This window comes from Cebus imitator, unplaced genomic scaffold, assembly GCF_001604975.1.
Source record: "Cebus imitator isolate Cc_AM_T3 unplaced genomic scaffold, Cebus_imitator-1.0 Scaffold392, whole genome shotgun sequence".
NCBI classification, from domain to species: Eukaryota; Metazoa; Chordata; class Mammalia; order Primates; family Cebidae; genus Cebus; species Cebus imitator.
In genome coordinates, this window is record NW_016107707.1 from 1152052 (window position 1) to 1162049 (window position 9998).

Sequence of the window (9998 nt, forward strand, 5' to 3'; positions counted from 1 at the left end):
TTTTTGGTTTTGGTGTTTCATTATTCCCAGGGTCCACTATTTTGCAACTGATTTTCTTTTGGTAGAGTATGGGGTGCAGCTGAAGGTAGGGTCACCTTTTCTACTGATCTTATTGTTTGTTGGTACGAAGAATTTGTTGGCTCTTAAAATTCTCCAATCATTTATTTTATTGGTTACTAGATTAAGATGTCAGTTTTGAGAATTAATGATAAATATCCTTAAAGTCCAGTCTTAATTCTTGGCACAACTGCCTTGGACAGGCTTGTCTCAAACTCCTGACCTTCGGTGATCCACCTGCCAGGAACTCCCAAAGTGCTGGGTGATAGATGTGAGCCACCGCACCTGGCCAGAGGCTTCTTGGTATATATCTACCAATTGCAGCGAGACGCAAACCTACTATTTTATTCTGATAAAATGTCTGTAGACATACCATCACTGAGAATAACCTGCAGTGAATTCAAGGAAGTATACTTTGGAATGAGCAGAAATAGGCTGATGGCAGGACATTCAGCTTTGGTTCTCGATAAATGTTATTAATTTAAAAAAAGCTAAATATATATGGATATGCATACATGTATGAATTGATACACACACATATATTTACACATCAAGAAAAGTCCTGAAAAAGCTACTTCATTAAGGGAGAAAAGCAAAAGATTCTCTATGGGTGTCATGGTGGAAAGGTTGAGAAATGGGATCTGTGTTTGAATATGAAAAAATGACAGTGTTAAATAATGGAACACCATGATTTATTTAAATGAACTGTGGAAGCAGCACAAAGGGAACGTTTTGGAAGGCTTGCTCCCAATTAAGAGGCAGCTACACTGGTAATGTAATTCCCTGTGTTAGAGGCGGCAGAGCACCAGCAGACCTTTGGGGTCTAAGGTTGCCTGAAGGGAGTTACCAACCCACAGGGAGGCCTGCTCTAGCATTTAAATCCCAAAGGTCACTGCTTCTCCTTTCCTGGTGTTCTGAAAACACAAGGAGATGCAAAGTTAAGCTGAACCCAACTAGCTCAGGGGGGTTTGAAATTGATTGCAAGCAAATACTAGCTCAGGAAAGTGCCTGCGCTCTGTTACTGCGGCTCTTAAAGAAATTACAATCGATCTCTAAATTCATATTTTTAAAAAGTGTTACAACCATATTCAATCATTTGTATAATTACACTTGTAAGGAAAACGTCCTTTGGATAATAAAAAATTCCCATTTCATATGCACATATGGGAGTGTGGTCCTGGAGCCCACACGCAGTCATGCCCTGCCAGAAGCTGGGGGGTGTTGTTGCCTGTGTGCTTTTCAGGCATAATCCAGCATCAATTCAGGTGTCAATGGTTTGCTCTTTAACAAATATTCATGAGACATCATTGCTTGCTAAATGTGATTGGCATTTTCACAATGTGGAGGATCGGCCATGGGGCTGTGATGGCATTTTAAAGGATCCCTCTCAGATAAATGCCTTTTCATAGACAAATGTTATTCCCTGTTTCCCAGTCTCCTAACTAAAACTTATGACTGTGGCAATAACACACTTACGTATTCTTTTTTTTTTTTCCAAGAAGACTAATGCTTTTGCAATACCGTCGACTTGGTTCTCACAAGTCATTGTAAAGTTTGAAGAGGATGGATATGATCATGCCAGGTTTTCAAGCCTATGTAAATAATTCTGCTGGGGAACTTATTTGTGAAAAGGAAACACTTTGGGAAACCTCAGAATCGGGAGCCTGCAGGTGCATTGCCAAGTCCAGGCCCTGTGAGGTGGCCTGTGTCCATTGTCACCACCCACCATCCTTTCACTGTGGCCACTCTGACTCCACCACACTGTGGGCACAGCCCTAAACAGCTGCATTTATTTGACGGGACCCACTTTTCTCTGTTGGGACAACATGAATATCAAAAATAGTATTTATGTCATTCTGAGACTTGGAGGTAATATAATAAATACTTTTATTTAAAATGCGCAAGCACTGTTCAGAAACATTAGTCACTGCATCAGTGTCCTGGAGCTGCTTTAACAGTTCTACCAACTTTGCAGCTCAGACAACAGAAACAATGTGTTGCCGCTCAGCTCTGGAGGCTGGAAGTCTACAGTCAGGTTGGCAGGCTTGGCATCTTCCGTGTGCCGTGTGGGAAGGGTCTGCTCCAGCCTCTCTCGTCAGCTGCAGGTGGTATTCTCTCCATGTCATTCTGTTTTCTTCTCCCTGGAGGCGTCTGTCTCTGTGTCTGCATTTCCTCTTTCTATAGAAACACCAGTCGTATTGGAATCGCCCTGCCTTCCTGGCCTCACCTTAGCCATTTTCAAAGACTTTATTTCCAGATAAGGTCATGTTCACAGGTACTGTGGGTCAGGTTGCAAAACCTTCGGGTGAATACAGCGTAACCCATGGCAGTAACCCAGAAGGGTTAGCACATTGTGAGGAGGAGCTTTTCAATTGCATTGGGAAATGAGAGTCTTTGTCCCAGACACATCCTTTTTACTTGGAGTTCCTAGTGAGTTGCAGGTGTGAGTCTTCCTCCTCCAGGTGAATCTGATGATGGTGAAGTTTGGAAGGCATTGGGATAGACCAGCTTAATGAGTACAGCTGGTGGATGGCATAAAAATCACATATGGGATCACAGCTTACTCTACTAAGACTTCTGACCAGCACAGCAGGGTGTTTTGTTATGTTACTGATAGTCTTGAACAGTCTCTGTGCAGTCTTTGTGGCTTCCTCAACTATCCCCCAAGGACAATTGCAGCTGACCTTTTGCTTACACTAACCAGAGGTTACCTTGCATAATTAAAAATAAGAGACATTTTTTCTTTTTTGAGATGGAGTTTTGCTCTTGCTACCCACACTGGGTTGGAGGGGCACTATCCCAGCTCACTGCAACCTCCATCTCCCAGGTTCAAGCAATTCTCCTGCCTCAGCCTCCTGAGTAGCTGAGATTACAGGTGCCCACCACCACGCCTGGCTAAGTTTTTGTATTTTTAGTAGAGACGGGGTTTCACCAGGTTGGACAGGCTGGTCTCAAACTCCTGACCTCAGGCGATCCACCTGCCTGGGCCTCCCAAAGTGCTGGGATTATAGATGTGATTATAAACTAAATATCCATAAGGCCACACTGATACAAATAAATGATTGAATAAATAAATACATACACACATGGGAGAACACAGACAAACCCCATACAGACTTTCACATGGTTTATGTAGATGTTATTCCCTCAAGGAGGTCGGGTGTAGCTACCGCTCTTTAATGGTGGGCTGCACGTGGCGACTTTCTTTCAAAGAGCACCGGAGGAGACAGAGGAAGGAGATGTACAGGGGATAGGTCTGGTGAACACCACTCAGCCAGGTGATTGGTGAACGTGGCCAGTGATTATACACAGTAGTCTTATGTGCCCTGCATATGATGCAATGAAAATCTGCTTTATGAGTCTGGAAAGAAGGTAGCTATGGAAAGTTATTCTCTTGGGTTGGCACATCAGCGAGATTCAATAATTAAAATACCTATGAGCCATTGTCTTAGAGAGAAAGGAAGGAAAGGCAAAGGGATTCTATACTCCAGACATTTTCTGAATTTCCAAACTGTGAAAAGAAGAAAGGGAAGAAAACATGGAGAAAGGGCCTGAAAAGTCGACTCTATCAGTGAGGGCAAGACAAGGAAAGAGCATCGCTGAGGAGGTACCAGTTGCGGTGACATGCCGCGCTCTCAGCTAGAACCCCAGGAGTTATCTGTGCAGCAGGTGCAAACTCGACTGAGACACCTGTCAAACCACAGCTCAGGTTTCAGTCACCCCAGCCCCTGACGGTATTAAGGTGATTAGCCTCAACCTTTGGCCTAGAAAAGAGAATGATGAGCCCCCTCTGAAGGATAGTGAATTTTTTTCTTACAGATTTTCATGCAAAATTGTACTGTTGCCAAACAATCAAAATCCAAAGGAAAAACAATAGAATACAGAAACAGACCAAGCAAGGACTTGAGAATGAAATAACATAATTAAATAACATATTTTTTAAAAGAACAGAGGAAAAGAGTGATAAATTAAAATATGGATTATTTGACCCAAAAGGAATTTATAAAAAGAAAAACAATCAAGCAGAAATTTTAAAAAGAAAATTTCTGAATTTTAATTAATAGTTCAAAAGGTAAAGTTAATAAAAATTATTAGATAAAGCAGAAAATATGACCAGTTGTGTAATGGATCAACTGAGAATATTGAATCTGAAGAAAAAATACAGAGGAAAAAAACCTTAAAAGTTGAGTGTAATGAATATGTGGGATATGATATAAAATGCTAACATATGTGTAATTGGTAAAGAAAAAATTGAAAATAAGTGGAATACCAAAAGTGGAGATTATAGAGAATGGATTAGAATCAATGTTTGAAGAAAGCATAGCTTCAAATTCTTCTGAATGGATGGAAAACGTGGAATCACACACTCAAGAATACTGGTCATCTCCCAAAGATTAATCCAAGGAAACCACGGAACTGCTGGGACCGAAGGTGGGAAGCATGCCTTCAAGCATCTTTAAGCAAAACTAACATAGATATCTGACTTTTTACCAGAAGTCATGGCAACCAGAAGACAATGGAATCCCAAATGTGAAAAGAAACAGAATTTTCTGTTTTTTTTTAAAGAAAGAAATGAAACAGAATTTGCTATCTAAACAAAAAGAAAACAGACAATAAAAATAATGGTGAAATAATTATGCTTTCAGGCCAAAGAAAAATAGGAAGAGAGAAAAAGATTGCGTCTGTGATCTTTACAGCAAGCTGCTTCTCCCCCCATGTAAAACCTTTATGACAATGGCAGGTTAATCCATATCTTTGCCCTATTAAGGGCCCAGGATGCCAGTTTGAACCTGAGTCCAGTTGTCTAAAATAATTTGGGTAGAATGCGCAGCATTTTTCCCTCACCCACATGAAGCTTTGTGAGATAGGACTGGAAATGTGAAGGCTGCTTGGCAGCGGGCATGCTTATGGCAAGCAGAGGGGTGCTCCAGTCAGGGTCAGAGTATGCTTAGAAGCAGCTTTGTAGTGGAAGTGACCTGAGCAAAGGCTCCCCGACGTCAGAGGAAGAGACTGGAGCCCCAGATTAACGGCACTAGTAGCTTTCCCTCTGGTGCCTGGTTTATCATAAGACCACAAATAGGCTCCCACAGAGAGCACTTACTACAGTCAAAACAGCCAGGAGAAAGGCTGCTCTCCCATGGCTATGGCAGAAGTCACAGGGCTTGATGTGGACATCTGATGTTTTTGAAGTTGATTCAGTCTTTATGTTTAGAAGCTTCTGTAATTCTCCAAACTCCAAAAAAAAAATGCTGTATGTGAGGTTTTTGATACTATGTGTTTGACACTCCAGCTAATTAAAAATACACATAGTTCCTACAGCCATTCCCATGGCAGGGAGGGAGCACAGAGGCCAGGAGCTCCAGTGCTGCTGTCAGACCACAGTGTGCTTGGACACAGCTGCACTGCTTACCTGCCGTGTGACCTTGGCCAATTCCTGTGTCCACCCATGCTCTCCTCATAAGTGAGAGGGAAACTGCCTTCCCCTTTATATGGGTATTGTGAATTTCGGTGAATGAATACATGACAAATACATACTTGCCAGTATGTGTGCATGTGTGTGTGTGTGTGTGTATATATATATATATATATATATATACACACATCTTACCTATTATTATTCAGTTTACTTCCCGTGAGGGAGAATTGAGAGATTTACACATTGTCTTTCTTAGGAATCATCCACTAAATCAACTGCTGGCATTTTATTCAATGAGACATGCTTCAACGGGATGCTGTAGTGAGATTTGTATCTTGAATGCAAATAGGAATATATGTTTAAATAGCTCTTGTAGAAGAAACTCAAAAAGTGGTTTCTTCTTGGCTTTTTGTCATATTTTTCTGAATGCAATCTGGGTAATATATCAGTCTGAGTTTGAAACTCCTAATTTTAAAAATAGCATTAGTATCTTCGCTCACAAGATTGAGTGAAAAATCTTTCAACCCCACTGTGAGTCATCTTCCATCTCTAATTCAGACAGGAAATACAGAAAAAAAAAGCCTCTTCTTGGTCTAATGAACTGCTCATCTGCTAAGAAAATTGAAATTCTGTGATACAAATCATATCTGATATGTTTGGTTTTTAAAAACCAGATTTAATTAATTACTCCTCCCATGGGACCTGAACAAATTATAGCATTTACTATATGGTGACAGTAATATTTCGACATAAGAGCATTTTATGGTTTTCCTTTGGTTCTCGCTGCATACTTTGAGTAAGGTAGGACATGAGGAAACAGTCTCAGCAAGGTTTCAGCTGTGGCCTTCAGCAGTGCACCCAACATGCTCTGTAGCTAGTGTGAGACACGCTCATTTTGAGACCAGTGGCTTTTCCATGATGTCAGTGCCACAAAGAGTTAACTTGACCTCCTGTATCTGACCCCCCGTTTCCAGATGTTTTATTTATCTAACCAGTATTGGACTGTATATACCAACAATATATGCCCTGGCATGGATGATATTTTATATCATCATTTTTTCATTGTAGAATTATATTACTGCTTCCAATAATTGATCAGAAGGAAAGTCTTAAATCTGTACCCTGACATAAGAGAGTATGATGATTTATCTATAAAAGTTCATTATTGTTGAGATTTAGGCTCTGGAAAGCATGTCTGGAATATCGCCATGTGTAAGGTGCTCAGGAACACTCACTGTTTTACGTGCCCTTTCGATGACATGACAACACTTTAAGGTAGTTCGGCCACTATCCCATGACACAAAAGACAAACTGAATGTTAAAAGTATGTTTGTTCATGAAGTGCACGGGCAAGCCGTGCCGGACCCTCGAGACGGCTGTAGAGCACAGCACCCTGGAATGTGCTCAGAGAAGCCTCCCCTGGATAAAGGGCAAACAGCCCGGATGCCTGTGCTGACGTCCGTGGAGCGCTGGCTCCTGCCCACAGCCAGCCAGCACTCATGCCACACTCCCACCACCTCCCAGCTCACTTGGATAACTTTTAGTCGTCCCTGGGCTTTTAAGCATTGGTGTCATTTCCTCAGGAGGCCATTTTCAGGAGCTGCTCCCACATCCCTCAAAGACCAGGACAGGTTGACAGCCATTTACTTCCATAAGGCCCTGACTTTACCCCCATGGTGACACTTAGCACATAGCATTGTATTGTGATTGCAGCCAAGGAGGACTTGGAAGACAGAGGTTGAGAAGGCGACGCTGGAGTTGTCCTACCTGGGTTTAAATTCCAGGCCTGCACTCACAAGATATGTCATCTTGGGTGCACTGTCTCACTTCTGAGACTCACTTTCCTCCTCTGCAAAATGGGGAGGACAATTCTAGTGCCAGCCTCAGAGATAACGACCTTACGAGGAGACAGCAGTGATTGTCTGGCATTAATTTTGCACGTTTCCCAGTGAATCCACCTGCTGGTATCCCACGGAGCTAGCAAAATAATTAGCTCAAAGAAAGTACATGAATGTTTGCAAGAGAAAATAACCCTTAATTTGTTTAACAAATCATTTTAAAGGATAAATACATCACTTTGCAAACATTTAGTTGTCATCTTAGAAAAATTAATACGGAAGCATTAAGAAGACATAGGAATGAAGATAGTGTTTTGATGTTTTGATGTTTTAGTAGCTATGCTTCTCTCCTGTTTATATTCATAGTTTCATTATTTAAAATCTATTCACAAGGAACACTTTTATATACTTTGTACTTTTCAGATAAAACTAGTTTTGACATATGGATACAAATAGATGAACCAAAATTTTTGAAAGGGGCAGATCAGATTGATTTTAGTTCGTTGATATTTAATTTTATAGACTCGCACAGGCATGTGGCTTTCCACAAGTTCGTTTTCACAAATACCGAATGCTTTCAGCAGGATTCAGATTCAAAAGTTCACACTGCTTCTGTGCACACAAGGGGCGCCGTGGACCTATTTGGAGGCTGGGTGTCTAGGTGGGGAATCGATTCCTTAGGAGTCCCCTGGGGAGTCAGGAGCTTACATAGGTGATGTCCATCCAGCTCACCTGAAGACACTTGGTCAGATGACCATTTTCCGTCATAATCCACATAGAATCTGAAGAAATGCAGGTCTGTTTCCTGACATAACAAAGCTTTTGCCAGCAAGGGTCAATCTCTCTTTGTCATTATTAGCACAGTAGCTATAAATTAGATAAACTGGGTGCATTTCCTCTTTGTCCAGTGAAACTTTTCTTTTTTTTTATCTTTTTTTTAATTGCATTTTAGGTTTTGGGGTACATGTGAAGAACATGCAAGATTGTTGCATAGGTACATACATGGCAGTGGGATTTGCTGCTTCCTCCCCTTCACCTATATCTGGCATTTCTCCCCATGCTATCTCTCCCCAACTCCCCACCCTGCACTGTCCCTCCCCCATTTCCCCCCAACAGACCCCAGTGTGTAGTGCTCCCCTCCCTGTGTCCATGTATTCTCATTATTCAACACCCGCCTATGAGTGAGAACATGCGTTGTTTGATTTTCTGCTCTTGTGTCAGTTTGCTGAGAATGATGGTTTCCAGGTTCATCCACGTCCCTACAAAGGACACAAACTCATCGTTTTTGATGGCTGCATAATATTCCACGGTGTATATGTGCCACATTTTCCCTATCCAGTCTATTGTCGATGGGCATTTGGGTTGGTTCCAGGTCTTTGCTATTGTAAACAGTGCTGCAATGAACATTCGTGTGCACGTGTCCTTATAGTAGAACGATTTGTAATCCTTTGGATATATACCCAGTAATGGGATTGCTGGGTCAAATGGAATTTCTATTTCTATGGACCTGGGCTTTTTTTGGGTGGTAGGCTCTTAATTGCTGCCTCAACTTCAGACCTTGTTATTGGTCTATTCAGGGTTTTGACTTCTTCCTGGTTTAGGCTTGGGAGGAGGCAAGTGTCCAGGAATTTATCCATTTCTTCCAGGTTTATTAGTTTATGTGCATAGAGTTGTTTGTAATAATCTCTGATGATGGTTTGAATTTCTGTGGAATCTGTGGTGATATCCCCTTTATCATTTTTTATTGCATCTATTTGGTTATTCTCTCTTTTTTATTAATCTGGCTAGTGGTCTATTTTGTTGATCTTTTCAAAAAAACAGCTCCTGGATTTATTGATTTTTTGAAGGTTTTTTGTGTCTCAATCTCCTTCAATTCTGTTCTGATTTTAGTTATTTCTTGTCTTCTGCTAGGTTTTGAGTTTTTTTTTATCTTGCTCCTCTAGCTCTTTCAATTTTGAAGCTAGGGTGTCAATTTTAGATCTCTCCATGCTTCTCATGTGGGAACTTATTGCTATATATTTTCCTCTAGAGACTGCTTTAAATGTGTTCCTGAGATTCTGGTATGTTTTGTCTTCGTTCTCGTTGGTTTCGAAGAACATCTTTATATCTGCCTTCATTTCATTGTTTATCCAGTCAGCATTCAAGAACCAGTTGTTCAGTTTCCATGAAGCTGTGTGGTTTTGCGTTAGTTTCTGCATTCTGAGTTCTAACTCGATTGCACTGTGGTCTGAGAAACTGTTTGTTATGATTTCCATTCTTTTGCATTTGCTGAGGAGTGATTTACTTCCAATTATGTGGTCACTTTTAGAGTAGGTGTGATGTGGTGCTGAGAAGAATGTATATTCTGTGGAGTTGGGGTGGAGAGTTCTGTAAATGTCTATTAGGTTTGCTTGTTCCAGGTGTGAGTTCAGGTCCTGGATATCCTTGTTAATTTTCTGTCTGGTTAATCTGTCTAACGTTGACAATAGGGTGTTAAAGTCTCCCACTATTATTGTGTGGGAGTCTAAGTCTCTTTGTAGATTGTTAAGAACTTGCCTTATGTATCTGGGTGCTCCTGTATTGGATGCTTATATATTTAGGATTGTTAGCTCTTCTTGTTGCATTGATCCTTTTACCATTATGTAATGTCTTTCTTTGTCTCTTTTGATCTTTGTTGCTTTAAAGTCTATTTTATCAGAGACGAGAAT

At 41.0% G+C, this 9998-nt stretch overlaps 1 protein-coding gene across 3 annotated transcripts in view; it reads left to right on the forward strand.

Annotated features, from left to right (window-relative positions):
- GABRG3 (gamma-aminobutyric acid type A receptor subunit gamma3) overlaps positions 1-9998 on the forward strand; it is a 488421-nt gene that overhangs the window by 439432 nt on the left and 38991 nt on the right. The window lies entirely within an intron of this gene.